The sequence below is a fragment of the Carlito syrichta genome, unplaced genomic scaffold (genome assembly GCF_000164805.1).
Source record: "Carlito syrichta isolate Samal-C Ts95f unplaced genomic scaffold, Tarsius_syrichta-2.0.1 Scaffold304454, whole genome shotgun sequence".
Lineage (NCBI taxonomy): Eukaryota > Metazoa > Chordata > Mammalia > Primates > Tarsiidae > Carlito > Carlito syrichta.
In genome coordinates, this window is record NW_007248550.1 from 254,227 (window position 1) to 271,656 (window position 17,430).

Here is a 17,430-nt window from a genome sequence, read left to right on the forward strand (position 1 = left end):
TTCATATATCCCCACCTCATGTTTACTATATATTTTGTGTATTCCTACCTCATGTATTTTATGAAATCTTAGTACTTTAAATCCTACCTCAGACCCCGTAGAATTAGGCATATGTCGGGTTTTAAGCAGTGTTTGTATTTAGAATCCTTGGGTTAAGCATTGTCAACCCCAAACCAGTAGGCTAACTTATGCTTTTACAACGGGATGTAAAGGGTAAGCGATAAGCCTCTTTCAAACATTCCTACAAGGTGGCACCAGACTTCTCTAGGTGGGCTTTATCACCGGTTTATATCTCAGTGATAATTTACACGCAGTGGCTATGTAAACCTGCAGGGAACAAAGACCTTTATAAAAGTAACCGCCTTGCTATAATAAGCTTGCTATTATAAATTCCCAGAATTAGTATATGATTTTCTACCCCACATTCACTGTATGTGCTTGCAGCATTCATATTTAAAACTTTGTTAAGTTTGGCTTTTGTTGTCCCATAATGACTATGTAAAGGTTAAGCAAACAAGCTTTCCTAAGTAAGCCTTGGGCTGGATCGGTAAACTAAAAGGGCTAATGTAACCCTTTGTCTGCCGGCTCAGGTTACTTCATAAGCAGAGACTGTATGGACCTAACTTATCTAACATTTCACTCGACCCATTACGTGGGTTTCTGTCAATCACGGGCAGCACCCACCAATACCAAGTATTCCCATACCCATAGGAGAAATTACCCAATCATGTAAAATCAAGTTTGGAGTTCTTTCCCCTCCCTCTGTAATTGTGCATAAAAACTGCTTGCCATTGTGAATCGGGGCTCTGGTCCCTGAAGCTGCTGCTTCGGGCGTGAGCCCAGACTCGAGCCTGAATAAAGACCCTCGTGTGTTTGCATCGGAGCTGGCTCTTTGTGGTCTCTATATCTCTCTCATTAGAGTCCTGGGTTCAACATAAAATAGATTAAAAAATTAAAACCCACAAAACTTTATGAAATGATAATTAAATAAGATACCCAAAGAGAGTTCACCTTGTACAAAAAAGCCATATCGAATACCCAACAGACTGTTTAATTAGTGTTTAAATTCTTACTTTTTTTTTTTTTTTGCTTCTGTTTTTGATGGAAAAAAATCTTTGGATACATACACACCCACCCACCCCCCCCCCCACACACACACACACACAGTCAAAGGAAGGGATGTGCTATGTTCTAATTATGTTCAATAAGGGATATTGAACATAAGCTAGATTTCCTATAGTCTCTGCTGGTACAGACCTGTGGCATCAGCTGTTTCTGGTGGTATTTTTATTACAGATCAATTATATATTTACAGTCTTCATTTATATATTGTTATTTAACAATTGTTATTTAACTTTCTTAATTTCGATCCTGCCTGGAACATTCATGTCCTGGAACATCTGTTCCTCACAATGCAAATATACTCCAAATTTCCTGGTAAAGGTTTGACGAGAGCCTTTCTTCTCAGGATTCTTTCTTCAGCCTCAGAATCTGGAAGTCTGTTTGGGAGCCAGTTTACAGGATCTGTCTGGAGCTTCCACTTCCCTCGCCCTGTGGGGGTGGAGATGAGAAAGTTGTGTATTGACTGGGCCTGGCTGGATTTTAGCTCCCACGGTGAAGGGCATTTCTAAGGGCCTGGCTGGATTTTAGCTCCCACGGTGAAGGGCAGGCGCTGAATTAGGGCTGACAGGAAACAAGGCAGAAGCAATACTGCCCTCAGTGGTGTCTCATAGGCAGAGGATTTTTGTATGTGTGAATGGTAAAAAACACATGAGATCTACTCTCTTAAATTTTTTAATGTGTGGTATAATACTGTTGACTGTAAGTATGTTGCTGTAGAGCCGATCTGGAGAACTGCATGACTGAAGCTCTAGACCCATTGAACAGCAATGCCCCTGTTCAGCTCCTGTCAACCACTGTTCTACTTTGTTTTTTTATGAGTTTGACTGTTTTTGATACCTCATACAAGTGTAATAATGTAGCATTTGTCCTACTGTGCCTGGCTTCTCTCACTTAGCACAATGTCTTCATGGTTCATTTATGTTGTAACGTGTGTCAGAATTTCCTTCCGTTTAATGCTGAATAGTATTAAATTGTACATACATACATAGGCCCTCTTATCTATGGCTCTGCTTTCTGCAGTTTCAGTTACCTGTAGTCCAAAAATATTACGTGGAGAATTCCAGAAATAAACACTCTTAAGTTCTAAATTGCATGCTGTTCTGAGTAGTGAAATGAAATCTCTCACTGTCTCACTCCAACCCGGCCAGTATGTAAACTCCTTCCTTTGTCCAGCATATCCATGCAGTGTACACCTGCCCTTTAGTCACTTAACAGCTGCCTCTCTTATCAGATGGATTTATATCTCAATGCTTGTTTTACTTATTTTACTTAGTAATGGCCCCACAGAGTAGTGATGGTGGCATGTTATTATGGTTGTTCTATTTCATTATTAGTTATTGTTAATCTCTTACTGTGCCTAATTTACAAATTAAACTTTATCATAGGTATGTATGTATAGGGAAAAACAGTATATAGTCATCCTTCAGTATACGCAGGGGATTGATTCCAGGACCACCCACCTGTGTGTACCAAAATCTCTCCATACTTAAGTCCTGCAGAACCTACATGTATGAAAAATAAGTTGGTCCTTATACTTGGGGTTCATTTCCCAGAAATACTGTATTTCCCACCTCTGTTTTGTTGGAGGAAATCTTATAAGTAGACCTCCACAGCTAAAGCTGTGTTGTCCAAGGATCACTTGTGTATAGGGTTTGCTGCTATCCATGGTTCCAGGCATCCACTGGGGGTCTTGAAACGTATGCCCTGTGGATATGGGGGAACTATTATACCACATCTCCTTACGCATTCACCCACTGATGGACATTTAGGTTGTTTCCACCTCTTGGCTATTGTGAATAATTCTACAGCAAACATGGAGTGTAAATATCTCTTTAAGATCCTAATTTCATTTATTTTGAATAAATACCCAGAAGTGATTTTGCTGGGTCATATGATAGCTCTATATTTAGTTTTTTTGAGGAACCTCCACATCATTTGCCAAACAACTGTACCATTTTACTTCCCAGCAGCAGTGCATAGGAGTTCCAATTTCCCTGCATCCTTGCCAACACTTGTGTTGTTTTCTTTTAATAATAGCCACAGGTAGAGACAGTAGTCTAATTATGGTTTGATTTGCTGTTAGAAACAGGAAAACCCCACTCTTTTCCCCTCACTCTCTGCTCTCTTGTTCAACAGGCTACTTCTGTGAACCCAGATTCTCCAGTGGACACCAGCTAGGTGTCCTTTAATTTAATCCAATTTTGACACGACCCCCTCCTTGGGCTTCATTAATTTGCTAGAGTGGGTCACAGAACTCAAGGAAACATTTTACTTACATTTACCCATTTATTGTAAAGAATATTACAAAAGATACAGGTGAACAGCCAGATGAAAGAGTTGCATGGGGTGAGATATGGAAGAAGGGCAGGCTGCAGAGCTTCCATGAAACCTTCATCAGTTCAGCTATGCAATGGCTCTTCTGAACCAGTCCTTTTGGGTCTTTATGGGGGCTTCATTATGTAGGCATGATAGATTAAATCATTGACCATTGGTGATCAGCTCAACCTTTAGCCCCTCTCTCCTCTCATTTCTGGAAGGTTAGGGGGTGTGATTAAAAGTTCCAACTTTTTAAATATTTATATTAAATATATATTATTATATATCAATATCAGTTTGTATTTTCCTAAAGATTCATGATTTTTTTTTATACTACCTGTTGGCTACTTATGTGTCTTCTTTGGAGAAACTTTTATTCAGGTTCTTTGCTTTTTGAGTTGTAAGTGTTCCTTGTATATTTTGACTATTAACCACTTGTCAGATGTATGGTTTGCAAATATTTTTTCCCACTCCCTAGGCTTCCAGAAAACTGTTTGTTTTTTTTCTTTGCTGTATAGATGCTTTTTAGCTATGTAGTTCCACATGTCTATTTTTGCTTTAATTGCTTGTACTTTCTATCCAGAAATCATTTTTCTATCCGGAAATCATTGCCATGTCCAATGCTATAAAGCTTTTCCCTTATGTTTTCTCCTAGGAGATTTTATGGTTTTAGGTATTAGTTTTATAAGTCTTTAATCCATTTTGAGTTGAACTTCTTGTTTGATATAAGGGTCTAATTTCATTCTGCATATGAATATATAATTTCACCAGCACCATTGAAGAGACTATATTTTCCCCATTGTGTAATACTGGCACTGTCAAAGATCATTTGGTCGTATATGTGTGAAATTTCTCTGAGCCCTCTGTTCTGTTCTATTGGTCTATACATCTGTCTTTATGCCAGTACCACACTGCTTTGATACTGTAGCTTTATAATATGTTTTTAAATCAGGAATGTAATGCCTACAGCTTTGTTCTTCTTGAATTGTTTTTGGCTTATTCAGAGTCTTTTGTGACTCCATATGAATTTTAGAATTTTTTTTTCTACTTTTGCAAAAAAATGCTACTGAGATATTGATAGACATTGTATTAAATCTGTAGATAGCTGTGGGCAATATGGTCATTTTAACAATATTAAGTCTTCCAATCCCTGAGCATGACATGTCTTTCCATTTATTTGTGTCTTCTTTAATTTCTTTCAGTAATGTTTTGTAGTTAAGTCTTCTTTGTCAAACTTTTTATACTTGATGCTCTTGTAAGTGGGATTATTAATTTTCTTTTCATATTGTTCACTGTTAGTGTATAGAAATGCAACTGATTGTTGTGTGTTGATTGTTGTATCTTGTGACTTTGCTGAATCTCTTAGTTCTGACAGGGTTTTTTTTGTGAAACCTTTAGTTTTCTATATATTAGATCATGTGATATGATTCTTAATTTGAGTATATTTTAATCATGAAAGGGTCATGAATTTTGCCAAATGTTTTTCCTGCATCTATTGAGGTGTCCATGTGGTTTTTTGTCCCTTATTCTGTTAATGTGGTGTATCACTTTGACATTCGTATGTTACATCATTCTTAAATCTGAGGGATAAATCTCACTCAGTCATGGTATATGTTCTCTTTCTTATACTGTTGAATTCAGTTTGATGTATTTTGTTTTAGGATCTTTGCATCTATGTTCATCAGGGATATTGGCCAGTAGTTTTCTTTTCTTGTAGAATTTTTTTCTGCTTTTGATATGAGGGTCATGCTGACCTTATAAAATGTGTTTGGAAATGTTCCTTCCTCTTCTGTTTCTTGGAAGAGTTTGAGGAGGATTGGCATTTGTTCTTTAACTGGTGGAGTTTGCTGATGAAGCCACCTTGTCCTCAGCTTTTCTTATATGGAAGAGTTTTCATTACTGGTTCAGTCTCTTTACTATGATAGAGATGTTCAGATTTCCTACTTCTCCATGATTCAGTCTTGATAGGTTGTATGTTTTTAGTAATTTATTCATTTTTCCTAGGCTATCCAATTTATTGAAGTATATTGTTCATAGTAGTTTCTTAAAATTCTTTTAATTTACAGGATATCAGTTGTAATGGCTCCTCTTTTATTTCTGGTTTTATGTATTTGAGTGTTCTCTCTTTTTTTCTTAGCCTGGATAAGAGTTTGTCAGTTTCATTAATCTTTTGAAAAACATTTTCCTTTGCTGTTTTTTTTTTTTCTATTTTTTATTTCATTTGTTTCTACTGTAATCTTTATTCTCTGCTAACTTCGGGATTAGTTTGTTCTTTATTTCCTAGTTTCTTTAGGTGTAAAAATATTTAAGAGTTTTCTTCTTTTTTAGTGTAGGAATTTATTACTATAAACATATCTGTTGGTATTTCCCTGCTTTTGTTGTATCCCACGTGTTTTGTATACTGTGTGTCCATTTTCTTTTGTCTCAAGTTATTTTCCAATTGCCCTTTTGATTTCTTTTTTTATCCATTGGTTGTTGAAGAGTATCTTGCTTAATTTCCACATATTTGTGAACTCTCAAGTTTCTTTACGCTATAAATGTCTAGTTTTATTCCATTATTTATAGGATGATATGATTGGTGTGATTTCAGCCTTATTAAAATTATTAAAACTTATTTTGTATTCTAACATGTGATCTCTCCTGGAGAATTTTTTCTGAGGACTTAAGAAGAATATATATTCTGCTTCTGTTAGGTGGAATGTTCTGTATATGTAGCAAGGTATTTTTGATCTATAGTGTTGTTCAAGTTTTCTCTTTCCTTATTGATATGTCTGGTGAGTCTAAACATTATTGAGTGTGGAAATCTAGCATTGTGTTTGTCAATTCTTCCTTAGTTCTTCCAATATTGGTGGCATATGAGGGGGACCCCCAAAAAACCCAGAATTGATTTATAAAAAATTGCATATTCTTACATATTTAAACTTCAGTGATCTTCAGTGTACTCTTTGATGCAGTACAACTATTGAGACACTTTTTCCACTGCTCAAAATATTTTTTGCTTGTCAATTTTGATGCCTTTTAGTGCATCTGCTTGTTTATCTGCTTCACCTTTTCCACATCAGCAGAATGTTTCCCTACAAGGACTTTTCATCCATGAAAACAAAACAAAACAAAAATCACTCAGTGAGACTGGATGAATAGAGAGGGTAGGGCACAGGAGTCGTGTCATTTTTGGTTAAAAACTACTGAACACGCAGTGTAGTGGGGTCCAGTGCACTCATAAATCACTCATCATGAAATGGGCAAACGCGTTGAAAGAATCTCCAAAAGAAATTCACTGAAGCTGAATGAAGCCTCTCACAATAATGCTAGCTGGTACACTGATGCCAATGTATTCCTAGAACACTTACCTAGCAGGGCAAGCCTGTACTACAAGGGACCCACCCTCCAACAAATAATTTTGGTTTTCTTGGGGGAATTCCCTTCGTATATATGGATGTTCTGAGTTTGGATACACATATATTTGTAATTGTTACATCTTCCTGGTGAATTGATCCTTTTATCATATAATGTCCTTCATTATCTCTTTTTGCACTTGAAGTCTATCATATCTGATATAAGTATGACCGCCCCAATTCTCTTCTACTTACCATTTGCATGGAATATCTTTTCCATCATTTTACTTTCAAGCTGTGAGACTCTTGTAGGTAGCATATAGTTGAATCTCTCTCTTTTTTTTTTTTTTTTTTTTGAGTTGGAGTCTCACTCTGTCGCTCAGACTGGAGTGCAGTGGCCGCTCCCGGCCACCACAGCCTCGACCCGCTGGGCTCCGGTGATCCTTCCGCCTCAGCCTTCCGAGTAGCTGGAATTACAGGCGTGCGCTACCATGCCTGGCTAATTTTTTTATTTATTGTAGAGATGAGGTCTCGCCTGCCCAGGCGAGTCTCGAACCCACGGGCTCAGGCAATCCACTCATCTCAGCCTCCCAAAGGCGCGGGATTACAGGCTGAGCCACCGAGCCCGGCTCTCTCTCTCTTTTTTTTAAATTCATTCAGGCACTCTATTTTTTGATTCATTTACTTTTTTTTTTTTTTTTTGGTCACCCAGACTGGAGTGCAGTGGCACACTCACTGTCACGGCAGCCTTGACCTACTGGGCTCAGGCAATCATTTTGCCTCAGCCTTCCAAGTAGCTGGAACCACAGGCATGCGCTACCACACCCAGCTAATTGATTTATTGTAGAGACAAGATCTCATCAAGTTGCCCAGACTAGTCTTGAACCCTTGGTCTCAAGCAACCCTTTCGCCTCTACTTTCCAAAGTGCTGAGATTACAGATGTGAGCCACCTTGCACAGCTACATTTAAAGTAATTATTGATTGGGTAGGACTTAATATTGCCATTTTGTTATTTGTTTTCTATTTAATTGCTTTTCCTTTTCTTTTTGTCTTTTGAGTATTCCTTTGTATGTCATGATTTTTTTTTTTCTTATAGTGACATATTTTGATTCCTTTCTCAAATTCATCTTTATTTTGTCTTTCTTTTATAGGTTTTTTTTTTGTGGTAACCATGTGGACATCTTATAGCTATAATGATCTCTTTAAACTGATAGAAACTTAACTTCAATCACATACCAAACTATACCTTTACTCCTTTACATGCACTTTGTTATTTGATGTCATAAATGCATCTTTTGTATTGTATTTCTATTAACATATTAAGTTATAAGTATCTTAATAATTTTGTCTCCTAATTTCTATACCAGAATCAAAAGTGATTTATATGCCACTATTGCAATATTAAATTACTGTGTATTTTTGGTATACAATTGACCCTCTATCAGTGGGTTCCATATCTATGAATCAGCTAACTCTGGATCAAAAATATTCAGAACAAAAAAATTCCACAAAGCTTCAAAGAGCAATATTTGAATTTTCCACGTGTCAAGTACTATGTTGAATCCACACCAGTAAAGTCGTGTGTAGGCATTGTATTGGGTATTATAAGTAATTAGAGATTATTTAAAGTATACAAGAAGATTTGTGTTGGTTATTTGCAAATACTGCACCATTTTATATAAGGAACTTGAGCATCCATGGATTTTGGTGTCTATGTGGGGTCCTGGGACCAATCTCCCACATAGAGACCAAGGGACAGTTCTGTTTACCTTTGCCAGTGAGCTTTATGCTTTTTGATGTTCCTGTTCAGCATCCTTTCATTGAAAATTGCAGAACTCCTTTTAGCATGTCTTGTGAGGTAGGTCGAGTGGTGATGAACTTCCTCAGCTTTTGTTTACCTGCAAAAATATTTCTCTTTGATTTTTAAAGAATGGTTTTGTTGGATATAAGATTCTTGTGTGGCAGGGTTGTTTTGGTTTTTGTTTTATTTTTGTGTTTTCTTTCTTTGAGCACCTTAAATATATCATCACAGTTCCTTCTAGCCTGCATTTTTCTGCTGAGAAATCCACCAGTAGTCTTCTGGAAGTTCCCTAGTTATATGACAAATCATTTCTCTCTGGCTACTTTTAAAATTCTTATTTTTTTTCTTTGGTCACTCATTTTTTTTTTAAGAGTTCTGGTGTGATTTCTTTGTAGTCATCCTAGCTGAACTACATTAGGCATCTTGAATCTGGGTGTCTGTCTTCTTCCCCAGAGTGAGAAGTCTTCTATAAATAAACTTTCTGTTCCCATTCACTCTATCTTATACTTCTTGGATTTCCATAATGTATATGTTGGTCCACTTGATGGTGTATTTCATTAGTCCCTTGGGCTTTCTTAACTCTTCATTCTTTTTTTCCTCTTTGTTCCTCTGAGTGGATTATTTCAAGTGTACTCATCCTATGGCTTCATCAAGTCTGCTCCTGAACTTCTCACCTGAATTTTTTGGTTCCATTCTTGTTTTCCTCAGCTTGAAAATTTCTCTTTGATTCTTTTTAATATTTTCACTCTCTTTGTTAGTACTATCACTTTGTTGAGCATCTTTATGGTGGCTATTTTGAATTTTTTGTCAAGTATTTCATGTACAAGGAGTTACCCCCAAAAAACCCAAAATTGTTTTTTGGAAGCCAGACCCCTTGTAGTACAGGCTTCCCCCGCTAGGTGAGTGTTTTAGGAACCCATTGGCATCAGTGTACCAGCTAGCATTGTTGTGAGAGGCTGCATTCAGCTTCAATGATTTTTTTTTGAGGGGGGGAGGAGATTCTTTCAATGTATTTGCCCATTTTACGATGGGTGTTTTACAAGCTCACCTGCCCACACTGTGCTGAGCATTCAGCCATGAAAACGGCCTGACTCCCACGCCTCACCCTCCATATTTACCCAATCTCACCCTGAGTGACTTTTTTTTTGTTTCCCTGGATGAAAAATGTCCTCAATGGGAAACGTTTTGCCAATGTGGAAGAGTCAAAACAAAAAACAGCAGAAACACTAAAAGGCATCAAAATTGACTAATCAAAAATTGTTTTGAGCAGTAGAAAAAACATCTTGATAAGTGTATCACATCAAATGGAGAGTACTTTGAAGGTGACTGAAGTTTAAGAATAAATATACAATTTTTTAAAATTCTAGATTTTGGGAGGCCCCCTCGTACCTTTGTTTCTTTAGGTCATTTTCTGGAGATTCATTTCATTCCATTGGATCATGTTTTCTTATTTCTTCCTGTCTCATAACTATTGATTTCTACACATTTGAAGAAATAGCTCTCCCAGTTTAGAAACTGGCTTGGCAGAAGGGAAGACCCTCACCAATCATCCTAGCTAGAGGTTCTGGGAACCTTTGAATTCTTTTTTAGGAAATGTGACTTCACTGGGCCTTATATACAGCATACAATTTCTCAGATAGACTTGCCAAGGTTTGGGGTTTTGTTTGCTTGTTGCTTTTTAGATTCAGGATTACATAGGCATGTTGTTACAAGGACATTGTGTAGTGGTGGGGATTAGGTCTCAGGTGGTCCATTTCCCAGATAGAGAACATTGTGCCCCTTAGATAGTTTCTGAACCCTATTCTCCATCTTACTTCCCCTTAAAGGTGTCCCCAGTGTCTGTTATTTCCACCTTTGTGGCCGTTTAGCCCCCACATATGAGTGAGAACACGTACTATTTGGTTTTCTGTTTCTGAGTCAGTTCATTTAGGATGATGACCTCCAGCTCCAACCAGTTTGTTGCAGAAGATATGATTTCATTTCTTTGAATAGCTCTGCAGTAGTATTCCATGGTGTATATATATACCACATTTTTTTATGCAGTCAGTTGTTGGTGGGCACTTAGGTTGGTTCCATGTCTTTGTTATTGTAAATAGTGCTGCAGTGAACATACGAGTAAGAATATCTTTTTTAATACAATGGTTTCTTTTCCCTTGGGTAGATCCCTAGTGGTGAGATTGCTGGGTCAAATGGTAATTCAGTTTTTAGTTCTTTGAGAAATCTCCAGACTGTTTTCCATAGAAGTTGAACTAGTTTACAATCCCAACAGTGAATGAGCATTCCCCTTTCTCCAAAACCTTGCCAACATCTGTTCTTTGACTTTCTAATAATGGCCATTCTGACTGGTATGAGGTAATATATCATCGTGGTTTTAATTTGCATTTCTCTGATGATTCGTGATGCTGAACATTTTTTCATATATTTGTTGAGGCTTGTCAGTTTTTGGGTTTTTTTGTTTTTTGTTTTTTTGGTAAGACTTCATAGTCCTCACACCCTCTGATGTCTGTCTGCAGCACTACAAGTTAATCTGGTCCTGCCCAGCAAGCTACTCACCTCTCCATTCAAAGCAGCCACCAAACATCCAGTCAGACAAGTCAGATACCAGTCCCTCAGAAAGTTCTCTGAGCCAGAAGGCTGGGTGCATACTCTGCTCCTCTTCCTCCCTCCCAAGGGAGAAATCTTAAGTTGTATGCATCTCACTAAATCATGCCAGCCACGGTAAGCCACCTGTTCTCAGCAGCCCCCAGACATTTAGACTATGCTGATTCTGTTAGTGCTCTGAATGAAGTGAGAGAGAAACTAGTCCCTTGGGTAGTCCTCTGAAGAGCTGAAATGCTGGTCACACACTCCACTCTTCCTCCCTCCCAAAGTAAAAGCTTTGGGTTAAGCACCTTTCTCCCAGTTGCACCAAGCTGTACTGACTTCAGCAAGCCACCCACCACTTTCCTTTGTTCTCAGTAGTCCTAGGCATCTAAGCTATACCGGTTCCCTCAGTGCTTAAGTGAGCCAAGATAAACCCATTACTACCCAAAGAGCCCTCTGAAAAGCCAGAACATTAGAAGCATGCTCACTCCTTTCTTTTTCCCTGTGGGAGAAGTCACAGGCCAGGGTGTTCTCTTCTGCTGCTGAGGTGTGGCGGCTTCAGGGAGGGGCTATATGGGTAACATGAAATTGCTCTTCTTACCTGTTTCAGCATGGATTTATTGGTTTTGTGCTCTCCTGGGGTACCATAGCCTCTCAACTGGATTCTGACTTTTTCTTAATATGTATTTTGGTCCATATATGATTGTTTAGTCAGTACTTTTGTAGGGGAATAAGAACTGGGACTTCCTATTTTGCTGTCTTGCTAATGTCACACTCCTAGGAAAAGATCTTTTAAATCTCTGTGAATTCAATGTATGGTATAGGTTTGGCATCTTATTCTTTTCACTTTATATATTATCATAAACACTTTTTCATTAAAAAAATTTAGCAGCATTTTTTTGGTCATTCTGGTATCTGGTGACTATGTGAAATAGTATGTTATTACAGCTTTTTCCCCCTCTTGTAGCATTTATTTAAATGCTTGCAATATTTTCCATTAAATAGATTTATCATAATTTAATCTTTTCCCCATTTTTAGACATATTCTTTTTCAGTTTTTCAGATATAAACAGTAGTACATATATATTTATGCGCATATCTGTTTATTTCCTTAAGATAGATTTCTGGGAGTGTCGTGGGCCATGTGATAGGAACTGTCCACAGTTCTCAGAACGTATTTAAAATACCTCTAGAATGATTATGCCAACTTTCATTTCCTACAGCAGTTTGTGACATTATCTGTCTCCCTTCAACTCATTGATTACCAATATATGGATATTCACAGAAAAGGATCTTGTTCATTTTGAGGTTTTTGGCATACAAACACATGTCCTTATACACTTTATACACTATCATAGCTGCCTTTTCACATTTGCCTCTCTCTAGAAAAGAGGCTTTTCCTTTGACATAACGTCTTCAGTACCCAATCATATGGCAACCACAGTATAATAGTGTCCACACTTACAATTGTGAGGTGAGAAACTGCTTTAGAAAGGAGATATAACTATTGGAAAGACATATATTTGAGTTGTCATTATGTTAAACATTTCAAAATATTGTCATAATGCCATATATAATAAAATTGAAATATTTATTTTTAAACCAGCCTTCATTAGGAGACCACACAGATCTATGTTTAAAAGGACCTAAATTATACTCGATTATACCTTTTTGATTTTTGTTTGTTTAACAAAAATTTATTCTTAAACGTGTAATAAGCTCTGAGACAATACTTCATGCAGGCTGTAGATTGCAAAAGATGTTAATGACAGGGAATGTAGATGTTTAAATAGGAATGAATTCAATTTCTTATATAGTATAAGAAATTTACAAATTTAAAAGAAAAAAGTCACCTCAGACACAAGGAACAGCTAACTTTTTGTCAGATTTCCGTATTTCACCTGTGGGCAGGGGGCCTTCCCCATGGCCTTTGCTTTTAGTTCTTAGAGTTTCTTTTGCTCCTCTTTGTTTCTGCTTGAAAGCCTCATCTTCCTTTACTATCCCCTTTGTCTGCTTCTTAGATCGTTTCAGGGCTTCTTCTTGCCACCTTCGTGACTGGATATGGTGCCTTCTGCCCCTTCCCCAGACCCTGTCACTGGAAACCCATATTATATCTGTTACCAACATTTTGCATATTACCAGAGCAGCTTTGTAATTGAATATGTTTATAATTATTTTTTCTTTTATTCTCTATTGGAACTCTTTCCAGGTGTCTAGATTAGGAAGGACCATATCAATACAAGCCCTTTTGCTGTTTTCCTTTTCAAATAGACCGTGTAAGGCACGTTAGAGCCTGGCAGGTTTCACCTTGGACCAAGCTCTCTTCAAGGGATAACATCCCTTGCAGAGTGAGGTATGAGGTTAGCTGAAACTCAAATATGACTAAGAAAATGATTTGTAGTATTCTTTTAAAATTCACACATAATGTTGAGGGTCATAACAAGGAAGAAATGGAGACAGGTGTTGATATTTGGATATTATCTGTGCTCTTAGGTAGCCTGATATCCTGCATTGTCTTTATTTCCTGAAGGAGACAGCACGGCTTCTAATTTATAAGTTAACTGCTCTGGTCTTCACCAAGTCAGCGTGCGTGTGCTTGCTGGGCCCACACGGGTCCTTTCAGCTAGCTTCGTCTCTGCAGGAAAGAACCCTTTGAAATTAAATTTTACATATCACAGCTGTTTCCCCAGCATAAATCCCATTCTCTTGGCTCATTTTTTCATTTTTTCTAAAATCTCTATAAGGGGCACAGCTGTCTTTGGCAAAACCATTTTTTTTTTAATACCTAGCCACAGGATTTCCACCCACTCCATCTCAGGGTGGGACTGGGAAGAGAAAAATACTTTGCATTCACTTTGAGAGAAGTGACGCAAAGAGAGATGCTGTTTCCAAGTCACCAGCTTTTCCTAGCTCGTTGTCCTCTCCCTCAGCAACATGTATCGTGAGTTTGAATCATCCAGATATAAAAGAGAAGGGGCTAAATATTGACAAGGGAGAACAACTTTGTAGACCTTGAAGCTTCAGCATCAGTTTGTATTAGAGATCCAAGAAGATTGCTTCTCCAGATTTATGGTATCCCTGGAGTGTGGTAAATGTGCATTTGGGGAAAGTTGGGTGAAATTGCTTTTATAAAGAGAAAAATCTGGCACTGAGGAAATTTTACATTTGTGTGGGAGAGTGAAAAGTAGAGCTGTGCTTATCTATCAGGTTGCTATTTCATTTGAATCCATAAGAAGGCCAGCATGGCTGTAAAATGTCTACTTAGAATGAGAGTAAGCCTGCAAAAGGGTGGCCATGTTTTGTAACCAATCTCTGTTCTCTTATTGTTACTGATGCTCTTTTAAAAAAGGAGGGACAGAAAAAAATGTGGCAGATGCTTGAAATCTCAACTAGTAATCAACTAATATCTGCTCCCAGAAACCTCATGTAAATCCTAGAGACTCGTTTATCAATCATTGAAAGCTCACTCTTAGCAGACTTTGTCTTGTATGCATATATCTACCTGATTCTTTAAATTAGTTTCTTCCTGAATTGTAAAATGAAAAAATAAAATGGCAGGTAGACCATACAAATGTGAACTCCCTTTGGACATCTACATCTAAAAATGCTAAGCACCTTAAGTTAGCAAGGGTGTTGTGTGCTGCTGAGCAGACATTTGCATCAGAATGGCCTTTGGGGTATTGAGCTGCCCACCAAAAACAACAGTATTAGTTAGGTACATAGACCTCTTCCTCTTGAATTACCCCTAGGTTGTAGAGGGATCAGTACTGGTAGGTATTTCCTACAGAGGGCTACTGATGTTCCATTGCTGGTTAATTCTTCCTACTGGAAGCCTAATCTGCCAGCATGCCATGGCAGGCATTATGCAAAAAGTAACTTGTATGATTGCAAGGTGGTTTGGAGTTTATACAGCTTGTGTGTTATATCCTTCCTCACATAACTATTTAGAGGTCATCACATGTCAGATACTATGCAAAATTCTGGAATTCTGGAATTTCAAAGATGACTAAAATACAGTCCATGCCTATGTAGAGTTCACAGATAGGAGGAAGACAGATAAATTGAGCATTCACCACACAATACAATAAGTTAATAGAGGCATGGAAAATTCTTACTGAAGAGGGCTACCCAAGCAAAGATTAGAGAATGAGTCATTGGGTAATTAACACATCTTGGACTGATGCCTGAAGGTTGAACAGGAATTTGCTGGGCAAAGTAAGAAAAAGCATTTTAGCCAGAGAAGGGGAATACAGATTTGAGAGAATGTGGCAAGTTCAAAGAATGGCAAACAACTTTTTACATTTGGATTATAGGATGGATTAGGGGTAACAATCACTAGAAAGATGATAAAAAATTATGTTTCAAATAATGAGTGCATCATGAAAATTAAAGATATGGTGTCACAATGTCATAAATGATATAGTTTGCAAAAGAAGCTACTTTTTTCCTGTTAGGTTACAAATCCCAGTGGGGACTCCAAAATGTTAGGTCAGACCCACTGGGGGGTTGCGGAATCCAGTGCCACACAAAAGATGCAAAGAATTGCACAGAAGTTAGATTGGAAAATATAGTTTATTTAGAGAGAGAGAGGTGGGAAATTTACCTCCCCAATGTAGGGGAGGGAGCCAAAGCTAGGAAAACATGGCAGCCATAGCTCAAAGAGTTGCATGGACACACCAGAGTTTAACAAAACGATGGCAAGAAAGTAAATTAGAGAGAGAGAGAGAGAGAGAGAGAGAGAGAGAGAGGAGATTCACCTCTCCAAGGTAGGGGAGAGGGTCAAAGCTTAAGAAACAAGGCAGCCATAGCTCAAAGAACATATGGCCTGGCCAGTACTTAACAAAACAGTGGCAAATGGCTGCTTGAAGTTGAATGCTTTTAAACCTTTCCTTTGATGGGGCCTGGTCATTAAATGATTGGGTGATTGTGTTTTTCATGTCATCACAAGGGACAGGTAAGCAAAGGTATGACATCTGGTAACGGAGAGCAGGCAGATGGATGAGTTAGTCACATGATTGCTGCCATGTTGATGGGGTCTGTGTCATGAAAGGTTGATTACATTACCTTGCTTACAAAATGAGCTAGGGAAAACAATTATCAATAGCTATCTCTGAGAAACCGATTCTCTCTTGGCTAGTGATTAGAGAGTAAATTAAAGTGAACTGCTAGAAAAACATGGCAAAGCTAAACAATGTTAAAATGACTGTTCATTTGGTTCTTTCGCTTCCCTCAAGGAATTTCAAGCCCTTTGAGTCTGAAGTCACTGCCACTCCCACACACCCAGGTACTCAAAGGACTTAGATGGCACTTAGTACTTCATGCTAGGTAGCCTTACTCAACAGGACTTGCTAGATGAGGCATTATGCCCTAGGAGTGGCACATTCTCCTGTCTGGGTTCTTAGAATACCAATATTAACCCTCCTGGGATTCAGGAATAACTGAAAGTAGTCATCCCTTCTTTAGCTAGCTAATTCTCCACTATTTGGACGCAGAGTGGTGAGAAAAGGCCCATCTTTCCCCTAATGCAAGGCTAGTTTAATTCAATTTGACAAATACTCAGCCTCATATGTGATTGGGGCCATGCCACATGTGGGGATAAAAAGATCACAGGACCTAGCATTTGTGCTTAAGGGCTTTGCTAGCACACTTAGGTTCTGTGTCCATTCTCTTTTTTTCTCACACCTTTCTACCCCATATAAGTTTCTCAGCATCAAAGACTCCTATCCAAAGACTTCTAGTAACTCATCCCTCCTGAATGATATGGGCAGGTACTTTGTCACTGCTCCCACCCCACTGTGACTGCCAGTGCACTGGAACCTAAATGGGAGGGATAGTATTGCTGGAGACAGAAGGAAGCAGGAAGCAGAAGGAAGCCTCTGCTTCCTTGGTTAAATAATCAACTAGATCTTCTAAAGAAGTCATAATTGTTGGCAATATGCTCCTTTAAAAACGACCTTCCCTTGACTGTAAACACATACCACACACATACACAAAACCACTTCCCCATTGGATTAATAGTCTATTTGGGGTCTCATTTCATTATCAATTGTTCATCAATTGTTCATCAGTTTCATCAAGACTTCCCAACTGTGCAATAGCCTATCATGATTTTTACCCATATAGTTTAAGAACAATTTAATTTGCATTTCCTCATTAAGAGTATAGAGTAATAGTGACAGCTTTTCCCCTACAAACAAACAAAACCCAACAACCACCAGAAGGAAAACCAGGTACAGCTGAGATTATACTAGAAAGAGCTCCAAATCCTTGCC

At 38.1% G+C, this 17,430-nt stretch overlaps 1 protein-coding gene across 1 annotated transcript in view; it reads left to right on the top strand.

The window, feature by feature from the left end:
- LOC103262333 (PH and SEC7 domain-containing protein 3) overlaps window positions 1-17,430 on the top strand; it is a 268,506-nt gene that overhangs the window by 192,281 nt on the left and 58,795 nt on the right. The gene's annotated exons all lie outside the window — the stretch shown is intronic.